At 44.6% G+C, this 20,135-nt stretch overlaps 1 protein-coding gene across 1 annotated transcript in view; it reads right to left on the reverse strand.

Annotated features, from left to right (window-relative positions):
* Positions 1–19,284, reverse strand: part of RERE (arginine-glutamic acid dipeptide repeats) — a 261,457-nt gene extending 242,173 nt beyond the window's left edge. The window contains 1 exon segment of the mRNA XM_032231523.1: positions 18,324–19,284. The gene's annotated coding sequence lies outside the window, so the exon portion shown is untranslated.
* Positions 19,285–20,135: the final 851 nt, after the last annotated feature.

Consider the following 20,135-nt stretch of genomic DNA (forward strand, 5'->3'; position numbering starts at 1 on the left):
ACCCTACGCCATTTCTGACAGATGGCATTTTTTTCTTTTGTCTTAGGTAAGCAGATCCAATACAGCCACTCCCACAAAGCAGGCCACACCTACAGAAGAGGTTGTAAAAAATTTTGAAACCCACCACTGCCCCTAATCCTCTTGGTTGCTCTTCTCTGCACTCTTTCTAGAGTCTCCACATCTTTTCTACATCATGGCGACCAAAACTGGATGCTGTTTTGTATGTAGAATGAATTATGTGTTTGTGGAAATGTTAAAGGGGAAATCCGGACAACAATATGTTCACAGAAGGATTTTTTATTATGTAACAAAAATAAAATAAAAAACTTATTATTAAAAACTATACCCGCGATGGTGAACTTATGGCACATGTGCCACAGCTGGCACGCACAGCCCTCTCTGCGGGTGCATGAACCGTTGCCCCAGCTTAGCTCTGCTGCACATGTGCATGCGCCTCCCTCCAGCCAGCTGGTTTTCGGGTCTCTGCCACACATGCACCGGGGTGCATTTAGGAGATGCATGCGTGGGAAGCACATGCACGGGGGTGCACATGTGCAGGCAGGGGGTGGGTTGCACACAGGCAGTAACATGAGCTAGGGTGTTGCGCACACATTGCATTGTGGGTGTGCGAGGGCTTTTGGCACTCAGCAACAAAAAGGTTAGCCATCCCTGAGCTATACAATATGGACAGCACAGAAGTGTATCCCTAGCCTTGACACAAGAGGTGTGACGTGGTACCAGAGGACTCTGGTATCAAAATCCTTGTCGTGTCCCTTCAACGAGTAAGCCACCATTTTTAACTCGTAATCCACCATTTCTCAATAGCGACCCTTCCAAATTCACCATGCATCCTCGTAAGCTCCCACTCTCCATCCACAAATTTTTAAGGCTAGGACCCCTGGCATGGCCAAGGAGAAGTCATCCGGCTGATGCGATGCCATACCAATTTGTTGCCCTTTCAAGTATTTTCGCCCAATTTCCTACCATCTGCGGTCAAACTCCTGCTCTTTTTCCAAGCAATCTGCACTGATGGGAATTTAAGGGCCCCATCGCTTCTCCGCCAGGGAAATGAAAGGCTTGGTCCAAATGTCATTTTACAAAAGAGATTATTACAGAATAACAAGAGTTTCAAGGGACCTTGGAGGTCTTCTAATCCAACCCCCTGCTGAAGCAGGAGGTCTGATGCCACTTTGGACAAACGGCTGTCCGTTTCCTTCCATTTTTTCGCTTCCATTTCTTTCCTATTTTATTTTATTTATTTTTCTACTTATTTTTTATTTCCATCTCTTTCTATTTCGTTTCCATTTCTAAGCTGGTGAAAAAAAAGGACTATGGGGGGTAACATGATGGCCAAAGAAGAGGGGGTCAGCCTATTTTCCAAAGCACCAGAAGGCAAGACAATACAATACAATAGCAGAGTTGGAAGGGACCTTGGAGGTCTTCTAGTCCAACCCTCTGCCTAGGCAGGAAACCCTATAGCGTTCCAGACAAATGGCTATCCAACATCTTCTTAAAGACTTCCAGTGTTGGGACATTCACAAGTTCTGGAGGCAAGTTGTTCCACTGATTAATTGTTCTGTCAGGAAATTCATCCTTAGTTCTAGGTTGCTTCTCTCCTTGATTAGTTTCTACCCATTGCTTCTTGTTCTGCCCTCAGGTGCTTTGGAGAATAGCTTGACTCCCGTCTTCTTTGGGGCAACCCCTGAGATATTGGAAGACTGCTATCCTGTCTCCCCTAGTCCTTCCTTTCATTAAACTAGACATACCCAGTTCCTGCAACCGTTCTTCATATGTTTTAGCCTCCAGTCCCCTAATCCTCTTGGTTGCTCTTCTCCTCACTCTTTCTAGAGTCTCCACCTCTTTTTTACATCATGGAGACCAAAACTGAATGCCGTATTCCAAGTGTGGCCTTACCAAGGCCTTATAAAGTGGTATTAACACTTCCGGTGATCTTGATTCTATCCCTCTGTTTATGTTTACAAGAATCAATGGATGGAAACTAACCAAGGAGAGAAGCAACCTGGAACTAAGGAGAAATTTCCTAACAGTGGCAGCAATCAACCAGTAGCAATAGCAATAGCAATAGCAGTTAGACTTATATACCGCTTCATAGGGCTTTCAGCCCTCTCTAAGCGGTTTACAGAGTCAGCAAATTGCCCCCAACAACAATCTGGGTCCTCATTTTACCCACCTCGGAAGGATGGAAGGCTGAGTCAACCCTGAGCCAGTGAGATTTGAACAGCCGAACTGCAGAACTGTAGTCAGCTGAAGTAGCCTGCAGTGCTGCATTTAACCACCTCGGCTCAGTAGAATGGCTTGCCTTCAAAAGTCGTGGGTACTCCATCACTGGAGCTATTAAGAAGAGACTGGACAGCCATTTGTCTGGAATGATATGGGGGAGGGCGTCTCCTGCTTGAGCAGGGGGGTTGGACTAGAAGACCTCCAAGGCCCCTTCCAGTTCTGATGTTCTGTTCTTGAAACAGGTGAGTGTTTTAGGCACATACATCAAACAACACCATGGACACGAACTGCCAATTCCAAGCAAAACATTACGCAATTGCTTTGAGAAGGCAAAAGGGGTATGGCAGAGAGGCTTATGTGATTCTTACACTCACCTACACTCTGTCCCGACTATTTTTCCAGGAGCTGCGGATGTTACATGTTGTATAAAAAAGGCGACTTTGAGAACTGGCCCGCCTTTCTTACACCTTCTTGTGATGTTAACACCTGGAGATGTCACTTCCCGTGAGTTCTTCTGGCACCAATTGTCTTTTGTTGTCTTTTGTGAAGCTGGCAGTGGGTTGTTTTTTTTAAAAGACCGATTGAAGTTGGAGATGCATCAAACGAGGCCATCTCCCGGGTTTTCAAGGAGGTGTACAGCAAGGGACATGGTGGCTCAGTGGCTAAGACGCTGAGCTTGTCGATCAGAGAGGTCGGCAGTTCGGCGGTTTGAATCCCGAGCGCCGCGTAACGGAGGGAGCTCCTGTGATTTGTCCCAGCTTCTGCCAACCTAGCAGTTCGAAAGCACGTGAAAAATGCAAGTAGAAAAATAGGAACCACCTTTGGTGGGAAGGGAACGGCGTTCCATGCGGCTTCGGGAGTTGAGTCACGCCGGCCACATGACCACGGAGACGTCTTCGAACAGCGCTGGCTCTTCAGCTTTGAAACAGAGATGAGCACCGCCTCCTAATGTCGGGAACAACTAACACATATGTGCAAGGGGAACCTTTACCTTTACAGCTCAAGAAGAGAGGCACATCACTCGAACACTACTGCACCTGGACAACACGGGAATGAGAAAGGTCTCATTTGCAGAAGGATCAAATCCACTGCAGTAGCATGTGGTGCATTGAGGAAATACTTTAGTGGGCTGATTCTTCTGACGGTTTCGTTTTGGAAGTCCTTTCTAAAGCCCCAAAAAACCCTTGATAATCTAGGCATGCACTACTATTCTGTCCGCCCCTCCATACACCCCCACCCCTGAGAAAAGCAAGAATTAGGATTCAACCAGTACAGAAGGATTCCTTTTCTCACTAAGAATGCTCAAGGTATACAAATGCCCCATGGGTTTTTATAATCAGTGAGCCTGGCTTTAAAAGCCTCTTTGCACCACCGTTAGAAACAAAAATGTGCTCAGTAGTACTCTTGAAAAGGCGGATTTATCCAAACTTCACCTACCCAGAGGCCTCTGGGTAGGTCTGGGGCGGGTCGTATATAGGAGGACTTCAATAGTGAGCTAACCCCTAGAGAAAGGAATCTAGAAAAGAAAGCAAGAGAGAGATACAGAATCCAGATGAGAAACTATTAAATGGAAGGGGGGGTGAATAGAAAAGAAAGTATTAATATATAAGTATATGTTAAAGAACGATATATATATATATATATATATATATATATATATATATATATATATATATATATATACACACATACATACATACATACATACATACATACATATATACATACATACACAGAGAGAGAAATAGTTAGGGCATGATAATGAAGAAGAGGGAATAGGAAAGGATAACAGGGTTTGCAGGAATACCATCCCAAAATACATCAGTTCAGATAACCACAATAACAGAAAAGGAGAGGAGGAAGGAAAAAAGTAGAGAAAAGAGGAAAGGGGAGAGAAGGAAGAAAGAGGAAGGAGGGAAGGGATAGAAAGAGAAGGAGAGAGGAAGAGAAGAGTAGGGGACAAGCAAGGGAAGAAGGAAAGGGAAAGGAGAGGAGGGAGGAAGGAAGTAGAGAAGAGAGGAAAGGGGAGAGAAGGAAGAAAGACGAAGGAGGGAAGGGATAGAAAGAGAAGGAGGGTAGGAGGAGGAAGAGAGGAGTAGGAGAGAAGCAAGGGAAGAAGGAAAGGGAAAGGAGGAAGGAAGGAAAGGAGAGGAGGAAGGAGGAAAGTAGAGAAGAAAAGAAAGGGGAGAGAGGGAAGAAAGAGGAAGGAGGGAAGGGATAGAAAGAGAAGGAGAGAAGAAGAGAAGAGTAGGGGAGAAGCAAGGGAAGAAGGAAAGGGAAAGGAGAGGAGGAAGTAAGGAAGTAGAGAAGAGAGGAAAGGGGAGAGAAGGAAGAAAGAGGAAAGGAGAGGAAGGAGGGAAGAGGTAGAAAGAGGAGGGTATGAGGAGGAAGAGACGAGTAGGGGAGAGGAAAGGGAAGAAGGAAAGAGAAAAGGAGGAAAAAAGGAAAGGCAGAAGGAAGGAAGTAGAGAAGGGAGGGAAGGGTGAAAAGGAAAGAAAAAAATAGGGTGGTGATAATAGAAAATAGGTGTAGAGGGTGTTAAGCAAACCAACCCAGAATGTTTTTATATGGAAAAACAAATATGGAAAAGTGATAAAGATAAGCAAGAACAATAACTATGTGAATTAAAGAGAATAAAAATAAAAACGTTTTTAAATTGCTGTGCTTTCATTCAAAGTCACTCAGGATACAGTGCAGACGGACGGCTGCGAGGAGTTGACTGAGGAAGAATGCAAAGGACAATTTCCAGATTGCCAATGACACACACAAGCCAGGATATAACAGGATTTCCACTCATCACACACTCTCTAGGAATCCTTCCTAGCTAAAGAGGGTCCAATGTTTTAAAGAAACAGCTCTACCAAAACAAAGAGAAACATGACTAAGACAGCCGGGCCCGTAATAATTTCCACATCATCAGTTGGTTTCAGCGAAGGCAGGGTCTGCTAACCCCCCCCCCCAAAAAAAAAAACCCCAGCAAGGTCAGTAACATTGACCCAACCCAACTCAGATCACAAACATGGGAGGCGTCGTACATTTTCCAGGTGCCACAAGTCTTTTTGTTGTCAACAGAAGGTACCCTGGAGGTCTTCTAGCCCAACCCCCTTAATCAAGCAGGAAACTTTATACCACTCCAGACAAGGGGCTGCCAGGTCTCTTCTTAAAAACTTCCAGTGATGGAGCATCCAACAACTCCTGTTCCACTGGTTCATTGTCCTCGCTGTCAGGAAATTTCTCGGCCTGGCCTGAATAAATTATTAATTGTAATTGTTAATTTTAATTTAATTTCTAAATATCATTTTAAATGTCTATTGGGTTTTTTTGGGGGGGGGATATTCTATTTAATCTTTCTTTTAACTTTTGTAATTTTGTGTTTTTATGTTGTACGCCGCCCTGAATCCTTTGGGAGAAGGGCGGCATATAAGTCCAATAAACCTAAACACCTTTCTTATAATATGGTGACCAAAACGGGACGCAGTACTCCAAATGTGGTTTTTAGCAAGGCCTATATAAAGCGAGATAAATACTTCACGTGATTTTGATTCTATCTCTCTGTTAAGGCAAACTAGGACTGGCTTTTTGGAGAATGAGATGAGATAAATCTTAACCAGCAAGCCAGGCCCAAGCTAATCTGTGGCATTGAAGGCCGAGGTGGTGTCGCAAGTTAGCAAAACAGCTAAGAGCAAATCCAAATGCAATTCCACAAAGCACACCTGGGTCACTGCCAGGAAGTTGAGGGTCACCTCTACACTAACACCAATAATCTAGAGTCACCAGCCGTCCATCCTGACTGGCAGCAGAGTAGCCGTGAAAAAAAAAGAAAAGAAAAACACCTGTGAAGCAGGAAGAAAGAAAAAAAGGAAGGCGCATCTCCTTAAGGAAGGGGAAAAACTGGGAAAGAAAGAGAGAGAGAGAGAAAAAAAAAAACCAATTCCAACCTAAAAGTTGCTGGGCAGAAATTCTGGGCAGCTTCTGATCTTCTCGGATTGCTAGGTGATTAAAGCAAGAAAAAAAATCCTGTTAACTATACAGAGGAGCCTGGTAAATGAAAAATCAAAATAAGATTTTTAAAAGGTGCAGAAAAAACATGAGTTTTTGAGGTGGGGAAAAACAGCAGTGTCAAAACAGCACAAGGAAAGGCTTTAAAATGAGAAGGAAGCATAAGACAAATACTTCCATTTTTTAAATGGAAATTGAGGAAGCGAGAGGGAAGGATGGGAAGAACTTTGCAAAAGGAAGAGGAAATACAGTACTGCCTCTTTTCAATCCTAGAGAGAGAAGCTGAAATACACCAGAGAGTGAAATGTAGTCAGCTACTTAAGAAATATCCTTGGCCAAAGTGCCTTATTATTTCAAAAGCTTTTAGGCAGTATCTTTGCAAGGGAGTACAAAAACTTTAAATGAACAAAGCAACTACAAACCAAGTTTAGAAGTCACACAACTCAGTTTATTAGTTTCAGAAGACAATTCTTCCAATGTTAATGCTTGGATATATTTTCTATTAAGACTGCTCTGTTCACTGGTTTTATTTAAAATATTTATACGGCATCTTTTAAAGTTATATCCCCAAGACAGCAGCTTTTTAAAAAAAGTGTTGATTTTAATTACATGGCAAAAAGATTAGGCTTCTTGACAATCTTCCTAATCCCAGACCTTGTCCCAAAGGACTGCCTTTTCCACCCATCCTTTTTATTTTATTCATCATAGAATCATAGAATAACCGAGTTGGAAGGGACCTTGGAGGTCTTCTAGTCCAACCCCCTGCTTAGGCAGGAAACGCTACACCACTTCAGACAAATGGTTATCCAATCTCTTCTTAACAACTTCCAGTGTTGGAGCATTAACAACTTCTGGAGGCAAGTTGTTCCATTGATTAATTGTTTTAACTGTCAGGAAATTTCTCCTTAGTTCTAGGTTGTTTCTCTCCTTGATTAGTTTCCACCCATTGCTTCTTGTCCTGCCCTCAGGTGCATTGGGGAATAGCTTGACTCCCTGTTCTTTGGGGCAACTCCTGAGATATCGGAAGACTGCTATCATGTCTCCCCTGGTCCTTCTCTTCATTAAACTAGACATACCCAATTCCTGCAACCGTTTTATGTATTTAGGTTGTTCGTTTCAACCCTATGCACTCAACAAGCAAAAGTCAGGCCCATGGCAACTAACCACAGAACAATAGCAAACATCAAAAGCACATAAAAAAACCAGCCAGAATAAACCACAGCCACAGAGCCGTCCAATAAAATTGTTTATAAAAGATGCACGTTTTGGGAGGCAAATCTATTTTTAAAAAAATAGATTTGGGAACTAAATAGTTCTCCCTTTCACATTACAGTCCCTTTTTTCAGTTAAATAACTTCTAGACAGGGCTGTCACAGAATGCCAGCTTACAAGCCTGGTCCCCTCTTTTCTATCATGCAAGTGAAAACATGCCTGCAAAGGGATTGAAAAGATCCCACCAACTCTTACTAAAAAGACCAAGGGATTAAGGTTCAGAGAGCAAGGATCAGCCAGCTGTTTGCATCTGTAGATTACTAAGTGGTTCCTAGAACAGCCCAGAGTTTGAGAAGTTTACAATTTGTTTTGAGTATCCTACAAAGAGGCCACCTTTTAGGTTTTTTTTCAGTATTCTGCAAACTGATGGTAAGATTCTGTGAAAACCTCCCTCTGAATCTATGAGCAGAAACACGGTTTACCCAACAAACCATTGTTAAGTAAACCATAGGACAAGCAAGGGGTGAGCTCAATGCAGATGCAAATCTCCTTTAAATGACAAATAACAGTTTCCCCCCACTTCCCAATCGATGTTATTGATAATAAGGTAAAGGTAAAGTTTCTTCTCACACATAGATGCTAGTCATTCCCGACTCTAGGGGGCATTGCTCATCTCCCTTTCAAAGGCAAAGAGCCAGCGCTGTCCGAAGATGTCTCCGTGGTCATGTGGCGGGCATGATTCAACACAGAAGGTGCATGGAACGCTGTTCCCTTCCCACCAAAGGTGGCCCCTGTTATTTCTACTTGCATTTTTACGTGATTTCGAACTGTTAGGTTGGCAGAAACTGGGACAAGTCACGGGAGCTCCCTCTGTTACGCGGCACTAGGGATTCGAACCGCCAACCTTTCTGATCAACAAGCTCGGAGTCTTAGCCACTGAGCCACCGCATCCCAATATTATTCCTATTATTAGGAGCTGAGGTGGCGCAGTGGTTAGGATGCAATACTGCAGGCCACTTCAGCTCACTGTTATCTGCAGTTCAGCGGTTCAAATCTCACCGGCTCAAGGTTGACTCAGCCTTCCATCCTTCCGAGGTGGGTGAAATGAGGACCCAGACTGTGGGAGCAATTTGCTGACTCAATTTGCTAAAAATCTGTAAACCGCTTAGAGAGGGCTGAAAGCCCTATGAAGCGGTATATAAGTCTAATAAATAAATAAATAAATAGATAGATAATAGGAACCCTTTAAAAAGAATGAAATGCTGCAAATCTGATCCGCGTGCTTCAGCCCTCAAAAAAATGGCCTACAAGGTCCCTTCCAGCTCTGTTAATCTATAAACATCCGTAAATTCAAGCCACAATTAAATTTATTCACATGCTTAAAAGTAACAGAAATTCCTGTCTTTTTCGCTGTCATTAAATAACAAACTTCAGCACACTACTTCAGGCTTCCTGTTAAAAGACCAGGAACCAAATCTCTACAATATTTGAAATCTATTTTTTAAGCGAAGTCACACGTGCAGAGTGCAATTTTCCCTCTGACAAACAGCTGGCAAAGGAAAAGAGAGAAATGGGGGGGGGGGAGGCAGATGGATAAAAGCAAGAAGCAATATCTTTACTAGAATTTAGTAGCAGCATCCAGTTTTAAAAAACCTGACAAGCCAAATATGAAGTTGTCCATGGAGAGCAAATATTAGCATTGCATTAAGCCTGCATCTTGAGGTTCCAGCCTGCCTTTTAAGGTTCTGCTTGCTCACTGGTGCAAGGAATGCTATTAAAAACTGCTTTGCATTCTGGCTAAACCAGTTTCTAATATGGTTTGTTATAGAAACAAAGGAGGCTGTGTTCTCTCTCTCTCTCCCCCCACCCCTCCTTACACACACATGCTTTTAACCACACAAGCCTGACAAAATTCCCGTCTTTTCTAAATCTCCCTCATATGTCAAAAAGAATTGTCAATCAACATCTTTGGATTCTGCTCCAATATTTGTGCCTGTACCTCTCCAAAGTATTAAGCCCTTTTGTCTCCAGTGATTTGTTTGGCCCCAAGGAAAGAATAAAAGATTCATCACACCACCAGACAAAAAAGTGTGTGTGTGTGTGTGACTGTGTGTAAAACGAACAAGAGATCACAGCCAGCCATCTTCCCAAAATAAACTGTTAATCAACTGAATGTATGAACCAAAAAGTGGGAGGAGATTTAAAAAAAAAACAACCCAAAAACAGCTAGCAATGCTTAGGATAAAATACATTCAAATATAAAATGTTACATAGAAATAAATAAAAGCATATTTGGTTTTATTTGCAGAGGAAAAAAAACCACACGCAACAAAAATGGACAAAGAGATTCACATAATTTGAAGGAGGTCCTCGTTTAAACAGACAACTATAAACATTCTTTTTTTTTAAGGTACCAGATCACACAAACTCATCACAATCCTCTAACGGCAACCCTGCTTCGGAGACAGGCAGTCCTCGACTTACGAAGAGTTCATTTAGCGACCATTCAAAGTTACAACAATGCTGAAAAAAATGTCACAACCGTTTTTCGCAGTCACAATCTTTGTTGCATCCCCATAAATTCAGACACTTGGCAATTTGACCCATCGTTATGACGGCCTCGGGATTGTGTGATCCCCTTTTGCGACCTTCCGATGAGCGAAGTCAAGTGGGGAAGCCAGATTCGCTTAGCAACCGTGTTACTAACTTAACGACGGCAGCGATTTCACTTGATGACGGTGGCAAGAAAGGTTGTAAAAATGGGTTGTAAGTGAATGTTAAGTGAATGTCTCACTTAACAGCAGAGATAAGGGGCTCAATTGGGGTCGAAGGGCTGCCTCTATTTCAAACCAAAAATGGCACTTTCAACAGCGGTGCTTAATTTTAGTCATATTCAGCTTCACCTCAAACACTGCATCATTTCCGCTGCATTTTAACTTTCTTTTTTTAAAGGGGATTTAATCCCACTCCCCAAATCTAATGTCACCTTGGGGGTAAAGAATGTAATATTGATGGCACAGATTTCTTTCCTGTTTTTAATCCCGCTTTGTCAAAAGTCCTCCAAGGCCTTCCTTTGGAAGTTTCTTCCAAGCGATGGAGATCACAAGCACCTAGGGGAAAAGGGGACATTGGTAGAGACACAGAACAGAACAGAGCTGGAAGGGGCCTCGGAGGTCCTCTAGTCCAACCCATTGCTCAAGCAGGAGAACCTATACCAGCGATCGCGAACCTTTTTTTGGGCTTGCGTGCCATATGTGGGGGGGAGCACAGGGGGGTCGTGCATGGGCGTGTGGCCTCCATAATGCAATGCGCAACCCCCCCGTGCGTATGCGCGCACTACAGGTGCTCTCCCCCCCCATTTTTTCCATGCTTTTTTTCACCTTCCCCAGGCTTTATAGGAGCCTGGGGAGGGTGAAAAAAGCCTCCCCCCCCCAGGAGGCCCTCTGGAGGCTTCAGGAACCTTCAGGAGGCTTCCCTGAAGCCTCCGGAGCACTTAAAACGACCCTCCGAGCAAAGTGGAAGTCCGTTCCCGAACTTCCGGTTTGCCCATAGGGCCGTTTTTTTGCGCTCCGGAGGCTTCAGGGAAGCTCATGAAGCCTCCGGAGGGCCTCCGGGGGGGGGGGGGCTCTTTTCACCCTCCCCAGGCTCCTATAAAGCCTCTGGCCACGTGAGTCACTTAACAACTGCAGAGATTCACTTAACAACCACTGCAAGCAAAGGTCGTAAAATCGGCTGCGACTCACCTAACCCCGCTTAACAACAGAAGCGATGGTCCCAGTTGTCGTTGTTAAACTGAGGACTGCCTTGTATTCCACCTTTGTTCTGGACTTTTGAGTCTTTTTTTGGAAGTACCACATCAGAGGCAAACTACAAATAATCAGAGGCAAGAATCCAGCAACAATCACAGGTCTTGTTCCAAATTCTTGGAAATTCTAAAAGCGAAGGAGGACTCTCTCTCTCTGCCTTCCAAGTCTTGCTTCGAAATAAACGTGGATCTTGAATAACACCCCCCCCCAGGTGTGGCCTGATTGTAACCCCCAGTGCTTGCCCTTTTTCAATAGGCATCAGTTTTTACCACCCTGAAACATTTCTCTTGCAAAATAAAAAAATGAGAATAATTTCTTTCTTTGGCCAGGCAGTCTTAAGGCAGCTTAAAGTAATGAGAGGCTATATTTGCCCATTTGGAATCTGACTGAAGAAGTCAAAAGTAACACCCCGGCTATCCCCAAAAATAGCTCCGTTATCATAAATGGGTCTATGCATGCGTAATGAGATGAGACTAATTTATATTCTGTGAACAAGATTAATTAGATAAACAGAGTCCAGGTCAGTTTGGGTTGCCCGAGTGAATGCTGTCTCCTTTCCCTGCTGTTTCCCCCCCCCCCCCCATTCAGGATCATTTAAAGCTCAAGATTTATTTTCATTTCACACCACCTCTGAATGTCAAGCGGTGCTTCCCAATTTTTTTCCAGGCACCGAGCACAAGCTGGCTTTGCTTTCTAACCCAATATTGCACCCAGCAGGTTACTGAGGACCTCCTGGCAAAAAAAGACACCCTTTTTTGTCTTAAAAAATAAATAAATCGGGATCTAGGTGCCAAATACGTCAATTCTTTTCAAGTTGAGTTTGATTCTGAACTGAAGGTCTGTCCTTAAAAATATAACACAGGCACCACCGCTTTAATGTTATTTAACACAAAGTTGACGCTGCATTCTCCCCAAAAACTTGCAGAGGCAATGGGAAATGATCCCAAGTTCTAGAGATGAATTAATTGGCTTTAATTGTCATTTATTTATTTTATTTATCTATAACATTTATAGACCACCCATCTTACCTCAAGGTAACTCTTTAAAATGTTGCTTTCTTCTAAGGAGCTCAAGACAACAGTACTAATACAAGAGAATGTTGCTCAGGGTCAAGAGTAGAGTAGAATAGGGTAGAGTAGGGTAGGGTAGGGTAGGATAGAGTACAGTAGAGTAGAATTAGAATAACAGAGTTTGAAGGAGGTCTTCTAGTACAACCCCCTGTTCAGGCAGGAAACCCTACACCATTTCAGACAAATGGTTACCCAATCTCACCAATGTTGGGGCATTCACAACTTCTGGAGGCAACTTCTGTTCCACTGATTAATTGTCCTCACTGTCAGGAAATTTCTCCCCAGTTCTAAACTGCTTCTCTCCTTGATTAGTTTCCACCCATTGCTTCTTCTCCTGCCCTCAGGTGCCTTGGAGAATAGCTTGACTCCCTCTTCTTTGTGGCAGCCCCTGAGATACTGGAAGACTGCTATCATGTCTCCCCTAGTCCTTCTTTTCATTAAACTAGCCATACCCAGTTCCTGCAACTGTTCTTCATATGTTTTACCCTCCAGTCCCCTAATCCTCTTTGTTGCTATTACACCCCCACCAATCAGAATACAAATTCCAGGGAAAACTCAAACATATTTAATCCAACATAATTCTCTTCTGCTCTCCTGTTGGGACAGCAAATGTGGCAGGAGGAAGCCCTACAAAATAGAGCCTAACCAACCAACAAACCATAAAGGAGGAGGAGGAGGAGGGAGGGAGGGAGGGAGGGAGAGAGAGAGAGAGAGAGAGAGAGAACATTAGACCAAAAAAAAAGGGTTATGAACTTGAAAGCCAGAGGAATCTGGCTACCAGCAAAGCCGTAGATGGAATTTCATTAGAAGGAGATAAAGTTAATATTCGTCATATGTTGCCAAAAGCTACAACGTGTATTTTTGAAGGGAAGCCAGGAATGCTTGGAAGATAAGAAAACATAACGAGCCACAAAAGCTAAGTAGAAAAACAGACATTTTCATCCTGGAAAGCAGTAACAGAAAGCACGGCCCCTCCAGGCCACAAGCCTATAATATTCTGTGGAACTATTTAACATAAATTCTGTATGGTGGCCTCCAGATGCAATGAGAATGAACTCCCTAATGCCAGGTAGGCAAGCTAGTTAAGGGTTTTAATCTGTCCCAGCAGGGTACTTCTTATATTTTCTTAACCAAGAATACTCACTCAGGAATATTCAACAGCAACTTAACTACAAAGACTTTAAGTACAGGGTATTCTTGCCTGACTAGTTTATCCGGAGAAGATCTGCATCTGAAGGTTAAACTGTGGGGTCCATGGTGCTCTCTGGGCCTGGTGGTTTTCTTGCAAATGTTTCATTACCAAACTAGGTACAACAACAGTGCACTGATGAGGTTACTTAGTTTGGTAACGAAATGTCTACTAGTGAACCACCAAGCTCAGAGACCCCATAGTCCTCCTCCTCCTCTTCTTGCTCCCCCCCTCCTCCTAGACCTGATGATGATACCTAGTTGGGTAATGAAAGGTCTGCAAGAAAACCACCAAGCTCAGAAAGCACCAAGGACCCCACAGTCCTCCTCCTCCTCCTCCTCTCCCACTTCCTTCGACCACTGGAGGCTAAAACAGGAAGAACGGTTGCAGGAACTGGGTATGTCTAGTTGAATGAAAAGAAAGACTAGGGGAGACACGATAGCAGTGTTCCAATATTTGAGGGGCTGCCTCAAAGGAGGAGGAGTCAAGCTTTTCTCCAAAGCACCTGAGGGCAGAACAAGAAGCAATGGGTGGAAACTAATCAAGGAGAGAAGCAACTTAGAACCGAGAAATTTCTTCAAAGTTAAAACAATTAATCAGTGGAACAAGTTGCCTCCAGAGGTTGTGAATGCTCCAACACTGGAAGTTTTTAATCAGAGATTGGATAACCCTTTGTCTGAAGTGGTGTAGGGTTTCCTGCCTAGGCAGGGGGTTGGACTAGAAGACCTCCAAGGTCCCTTCCAACTCTGTTATTCTAATTCTACTCTACTCTACGGTTAATGAAACGCCTGCAACCAAACCATCAAGCTCAAAGAACACCAAGGACCCCACACTCCTCCTCCATTTCCTTCTTCTACCACTGATGATGTTACCTAGTTGGGTAATGAAACGTCTGCAGGAAAGCCACCAAGCTCAGAGAGCACCAAAGAACCCAGTCTCTTCCTCCTCCTCCTCCTCTCCCATTCCTTTCCACCTCTGATGATGTTACTGAGTTTGGTAATGAAACATCTGCAAGAAAACCACCAAGCTCAGAGAGCACCAAGGACCCCACCGCTGATCATGCATTCACAGGCCATCATGCCAGGAGACCGCATAAAACTGAAGAGAAGTCATCTCTGTTCTTGGTAAATGTTTTAGACTAGAAACCAAAATTAAAGCGACGGGAACCCCAGCCATGGAGATGCTAGGTAATCTTGCTTTAGTGTACTTCACCTAACTTAGAGGGTTAAGCGTCACCATGTGAATACAGCAAGCACACATTCCCTAAATCTGTACACTAATGCTGGCCACAGCAGCTATACTAAGATACTAGGACTTGCAGAGCATTGTCTTATCGGGAAGAAGAAGCAGAGTATAAGTTTGGAAAATAATAGGAAAGCATTAATTTCAAGGGAATGCAGAGACTACGGAATTATATATGCTGAGACTATGGAATTATAAAATGGAACAGTGGAATTGGCAGGTCCTGGTTTTACCAAGAATGCTTTTTAAAAAGTCATTCCGAGTCCCTCCTTCTCCACCCATAAAATGGGACTAAGCTAACTCTCGTGGGAAAGAAGGAGCCCCTGGCAAAGTTAAAAAGCGCTACACAAAAATAGAGCAATCAATTTCAGTGTGTGCCAATCTCCAACTCACACTGGCAAAAACAGGATATTGCCTGATAGTCTGACCTGATTATCTGTTCATCTAAAGCAAGGCTGTGCACGTAACCTCCAAATCTATTTGTACTATAAAGTCCCAGCGTCTTTCCAGGCAAGTCTGGACTTTAAGAGAATAGTAATCTAGAATGCCTGAGGACCCCAATTTGGAGGTTAGTAAAACCACTAACAGAGCACCTTCTCCACTACCTAGCCTCAGAGACACCTTGGCTATATTCTTGGACATTTGTATTTATTTATTTACAAAATTTATATTGCTGGCTTACCCTGTCAACAAAAGTGCATATAGTCTAGTGTGTATGGTTTTCCCAGTTGCAATGGGTGGCTGTGAAAGTTGGACCATAAGGAAGGCCAAAGAATGGAGGCCTTTGAACTCTGGTGCTGGAGAAGAAGACTCCTGCATTGAGTCCCTTGGACTGCAAGGCCATCCAACCGGTCAGTCCTAGAGGAGATCAACCCCGGCTGCTCTTTAGAAGGCCAGATCCTGAAGAGGGAACTCAAAAGACTTTAGCCACCTAATGAGAAGGAAGGACTCACTGGAGAAGAGCCTCATGCTGGGAACGATGGAGGGCAAAAGAAGAAGGGGAAGGCAGAGAAGGAGGTGGCTGGATGGAATCACCGAAGCAGTCAGCATGAGCTTAAATGGACTCCAGAGGATGGCAGAGGACAGGAAGGCCCGGAGGAATGTTGTCCATGGGGTCGTGATGGGTCAGACACAACTTCATAAGAACAATCTTGCAGCCTACTCACACATGGCGATGAGTTTACCAGCCCTTATCAAAATCAAAATATTTGGGTCTGGAAAGCCAGGGTGAAGAGACAGTACTTTATTTCTGGAAGTGTAAAAGTTACTACAGGGACTACTCCACGTTCACTTAGTGACCATTCAAAGTTACTTTGAATGGTCACTAACAAAAGTAACCTAGGCCTGTTTTACAAATCACAGCAGCATCCCCATGGCCAGAAAATCAAAATTGAGGTGCTTGGCCACTGGCTTGTATTTTGGACAGTTGCCCTGGGTCCTGGGGTCACGTGATCACTTCCCGCCTGGCTGCTGATGAGGAAAGTCAATATGGGGGGAGGGAGCCAGATTTGCTTAACAGCCAAATGATTCACTTAACAACTGTGGCGAGAAAGGTCACAGAATGGAGCAAAGCTCACTTAACAACTGTCTTGCTTAGCAATGGAGAATTTGGGCTCAGTTGCTGTCATAAGCCAAGGGTTACATCTACACTCTTACCTCCAGAATAAAGTCACACTTTGAAAGAGAAGTAGTCAGATTTATGAGGAAAAAAGGGAAGAGCCTTTTGTGATCCCCCCAAAATATCTCTCCCCTGAATGATTGTTTTGAGCAGTCTAAAAAGGCAAGGGATAGAGTAATACAAGTATGGGCCAATTATGAGTGAACAAACAATAATATCTCCACTCTAGGTCCAACAAGGGGTGTCTCTTAATTTCCCCACTCCTCAGCAACCAACAAATTTAGCATGGCAGCTCTCCTAAATCAGAATGTCAATACAAAGAGGTGGCAAATAAATTATCAGACAAACTTTAGATACAAAACAAAGAAAAATCATATTAAAAAATCCCACCCCCCCTTGTTTCTCCTGCATCCTTCTGGCACCTTATATTTGTGAAAAACAGTTTAAAAATACAGTAACGCATTTTGTGCACTTTAGCACAATTTAAGAATACAAAGAGCACATCCAACACATCAGAATGAATGAAATGAAATATATTTAGCACCTGCCTAAGCAGCTGAAATTATGTGTTAGCAGCACAGGTAGCATTACACTGTAATCCTACAATTCAGTCACATTCACACTAGCTGAACAAATATTTCTTGTTATGGTGCACAGCTGATTTCAGGGTCGGTTTGCTTTTTTGTTATTATTATTATTAGAGGAATAAAAAAAATAGCTTGCTAAGTCCTGACATACATTTTTTTTTTAAAAACAGAAGCTCAATATTTATATCCTGTTGAAAATAATTCTGGCACCAGCGAAATAGTTCAGAAATAGAGCCAAACACTTTGTAAAGTTGCCATCGTTATCTAATGTCAAGGGATATATAGCTTTTCACAGGCTAAGCCAGTCAGTAAAATTAAAACCAAAAGCAAGCTGCTGTGTACAGAAATAAACTCAACCACATGCTTCAATGAATGGATGAATCACTTTGTTTTTGTTTTTTACAGCCAACTTTTTAGAAACTGAAACTCTGCACTTTTTCTGACCTCTCCCCCCTCAAAAAAATTTTTTTCAACTTTAAAAAGAGGAAGCCAATGAAGACAGGAGCAATGCAATTCGGATATATGAATTTAACAGGAATGCAATGATATCCTGGTTAAGATATTATGTTCTTTTTAAAATAAAAAATAAAAAATACATAATCTTCACCACAATAAAACGTATTTCCCTTAATGCAAGCAGAGTTTTGTAAATATGCAGACAATTTCCAAATAGGGCAGAGGTTAAACCCTTCCCTCGCCACAATTCGTAACTAGGTTTTTCTTCTACCACTCAGGTTTCTTAAACAGGATTATGAACTATTTTTTTAAAAAAAAAGGAAAGGAGAAAGAAAATAACTTAAGAGATGCCCCATACTTTACTTAAGATAAGACGAGTATTCCTTTCTGAGGTCAAAGATGCTCTCAAAAGGATATTGTTTATTTATCTTTCTTTAACAGCCACAGCCTCACATTTGGAAAAATGTAAACCTTTCGTGGAAGAGAAACCCAAATAGCAATAGCAATCTCTTTTTCCATGTTCATCTGCAAGGATTCCCATTTTGAAAGAAATCTCATTCGTAATAGAGGGAAATAAGAGGGGGGGGCAAGAAGGGGAGACAAAAAAGCACCCCAAACCTTAAACTCTGTAGTAGGTTACAGCTGCCCTGCCTCTCTATATAACAATTCAGAATAATATAGAATAAGAGAGTTGGAAAACATTTAGTTTCGTGCACTCATTTTTAAAAAAAAAATGTATAAATGAGCTCTAAGTATAACCAGGGCCTGTGCACACAAACAAAAACCTTTCCACCGCACCTGCCTTTTTCTCATCCTTTCCTACCTAAAAAGGGGATAGACAGGGAGCCTTTTAAACAAAAGCCATCAAGCCAAACGCCCCCCCCTTTTTTAAAAATGACTTACCTTTTCCTCCTGATTCACACCATCAGTAGGGTTTTCTCTGGGGGGGGGGCGTGGGATGGGGGGGCGGAGGCCGAGGAGATCCCAAGCAAAACCTAAAAAAAAAAGAAGAGGGGGGAGGGGCAAGGAGAGGGGAAGCGAGTAAGGTGGAGCCAATGGGTGGGGGTGGGGCTGGAGATGGGGAGGGGGGGCAAAATGGGTACCCTGGAAATTTGGTACTGGACAGGGCGGGAGGTCGTGGAGAGGCAGAAAGAGGCTTAAAAGGGGTCCAAAGGGGCCCCCTCCCCAGCCAGGAGGGGGGGTCGTGGAGAGGCAGATAGTGGCTTAAAGGGCCTCCAAATGGGCCCCCTCCCCAGCCAGTAAGGGGGTGGAGTCGTGGAGAGGCAGAAAGAGGCTTAAAAGGGCTCCAAAGGGGCCCCCTCCCCAGCTAGGAGAGGGGGGGTCAATGGGAGTGGAAGGGGGGGAGGAAGAGAGAGAGAGAGGTGAGGGGGGGGGCTGCTGCAGCTGGGAGATGCTTAGGAGGCCGGGTCCTCCTCTTGCATGTTAATGGAGGGGGGGTCTTTGGAAGAGGGAGGGAGCGTGGGAGGGGGCGAGGCTGCGGTGGGTGGAGTTAAGGGGCTCAATTATCGAAGGGAGGGGGGGCAGGGCTGAGGGGGAGGAGGGGAGGGGAGGCTCCAGCCGACTCCAGGCGCCCCCTCCTCTTCTCAGGCCTGCTCCTGCTTGGTCGCCCACCAGGCCAAGGGGGCGAGGGACCCACTTGAGGAAGAGGAGGAGGGGGCGTGAAAGGAAAGGGGAACAGCCAGCAATTTCTCCTTCGGGCTTTTATTCTCTCTCCCGCCTGCTCCGTCTCTCTTCTCCCCCGGCTTTTTATTCGGTGCCCGGCGGCCCCTTCCTTCCCTCGCCTCCTTCTCCTCCGGCTTTCTCCCTCCTCCTCCGCCGCCTCTTCTTCTTCTTCCCACCCCCCCACACAACCAAAGAGACACCCAGCAACCACCCCCCAGACAGGCCCAGCTCCACCTGCCAGTAACGCGCCTCCTCATTGGACGGCCCGGCCGGCGCGTGCCTCTGGCGCCCGGCCGTACCTAGGACGGGAGGGTGGGAGGAGCCGCCTCGTGACTTCCTCCTCTCCCTACGGACAAGCAGCCGCGGCCAATCGGCGGCCAGGATGGAGAAGTCCGTTTCGAAAAAAGGTGGGACCTTTCAAATGAATACACATACAAAAAAAAAGGAGGGGAGAAGGGGGAAGAGGAGGGCGCTCCGGATTGGTCCAGAAAGGGAGCCGGGAGAGGCGGAGCGAAAGGCGGGGCTTCCTCCTTACACCGCCCCACCTCCTCCTCCGAGGCGGCTGTTGGTGGCCGCTCTCCGACAGGCGCCCCCTGCAGGCAGGAATGGGGAAGGCGGTGCCCCTCAACCCGCCTCGGCGGCGAGGGAGACGATGGGATCTGTAGTCCAGCCGACCTGAGGGAGGGCGAAGGGGGATGATGGGAAATGTAGCCCCCCCCCGAAAAACAAACGGCAGGGGCGGATGGACATTGTAGTCCCTTTATTAACGGGGAAGGGGAGCCACAGCACCCCAGCAGCGTCTGGGGGTGATGGGCTTTGTAGTCATTTTTGTTCGTGCAGATGGGACTTGTAGTCCCACATGGGCCAGGAAACCACTGGGATTTTTTTTTGTCCGCTGAAGGGGTTGCTAGAATCCATGACCGGGGATGATGGGATCTGGGCAGAGCCCCACAGGTCTCTGGATTATAGGCATTGTAGTCCCCTGGGAGGTGAAGGGAATGATGCCCAAGGAAATTGCTTGCTGCGAATGAT

This window comes from Thamnophis elegans, chromosome 15, assembly GCF_009769535.1.
Source record: "Thamnophis elegans isolate rThaEle1 chromosome 15, rThaEle1.pri, whole genome shotgun sequence".
Taxonomy (NCBI): domain Eukaryota; kingdom Metazoa; phylum Chordata; class Lepidosauria; order Squamata; family Colubridae; genus Thamnophis; species Thamnophis elegans.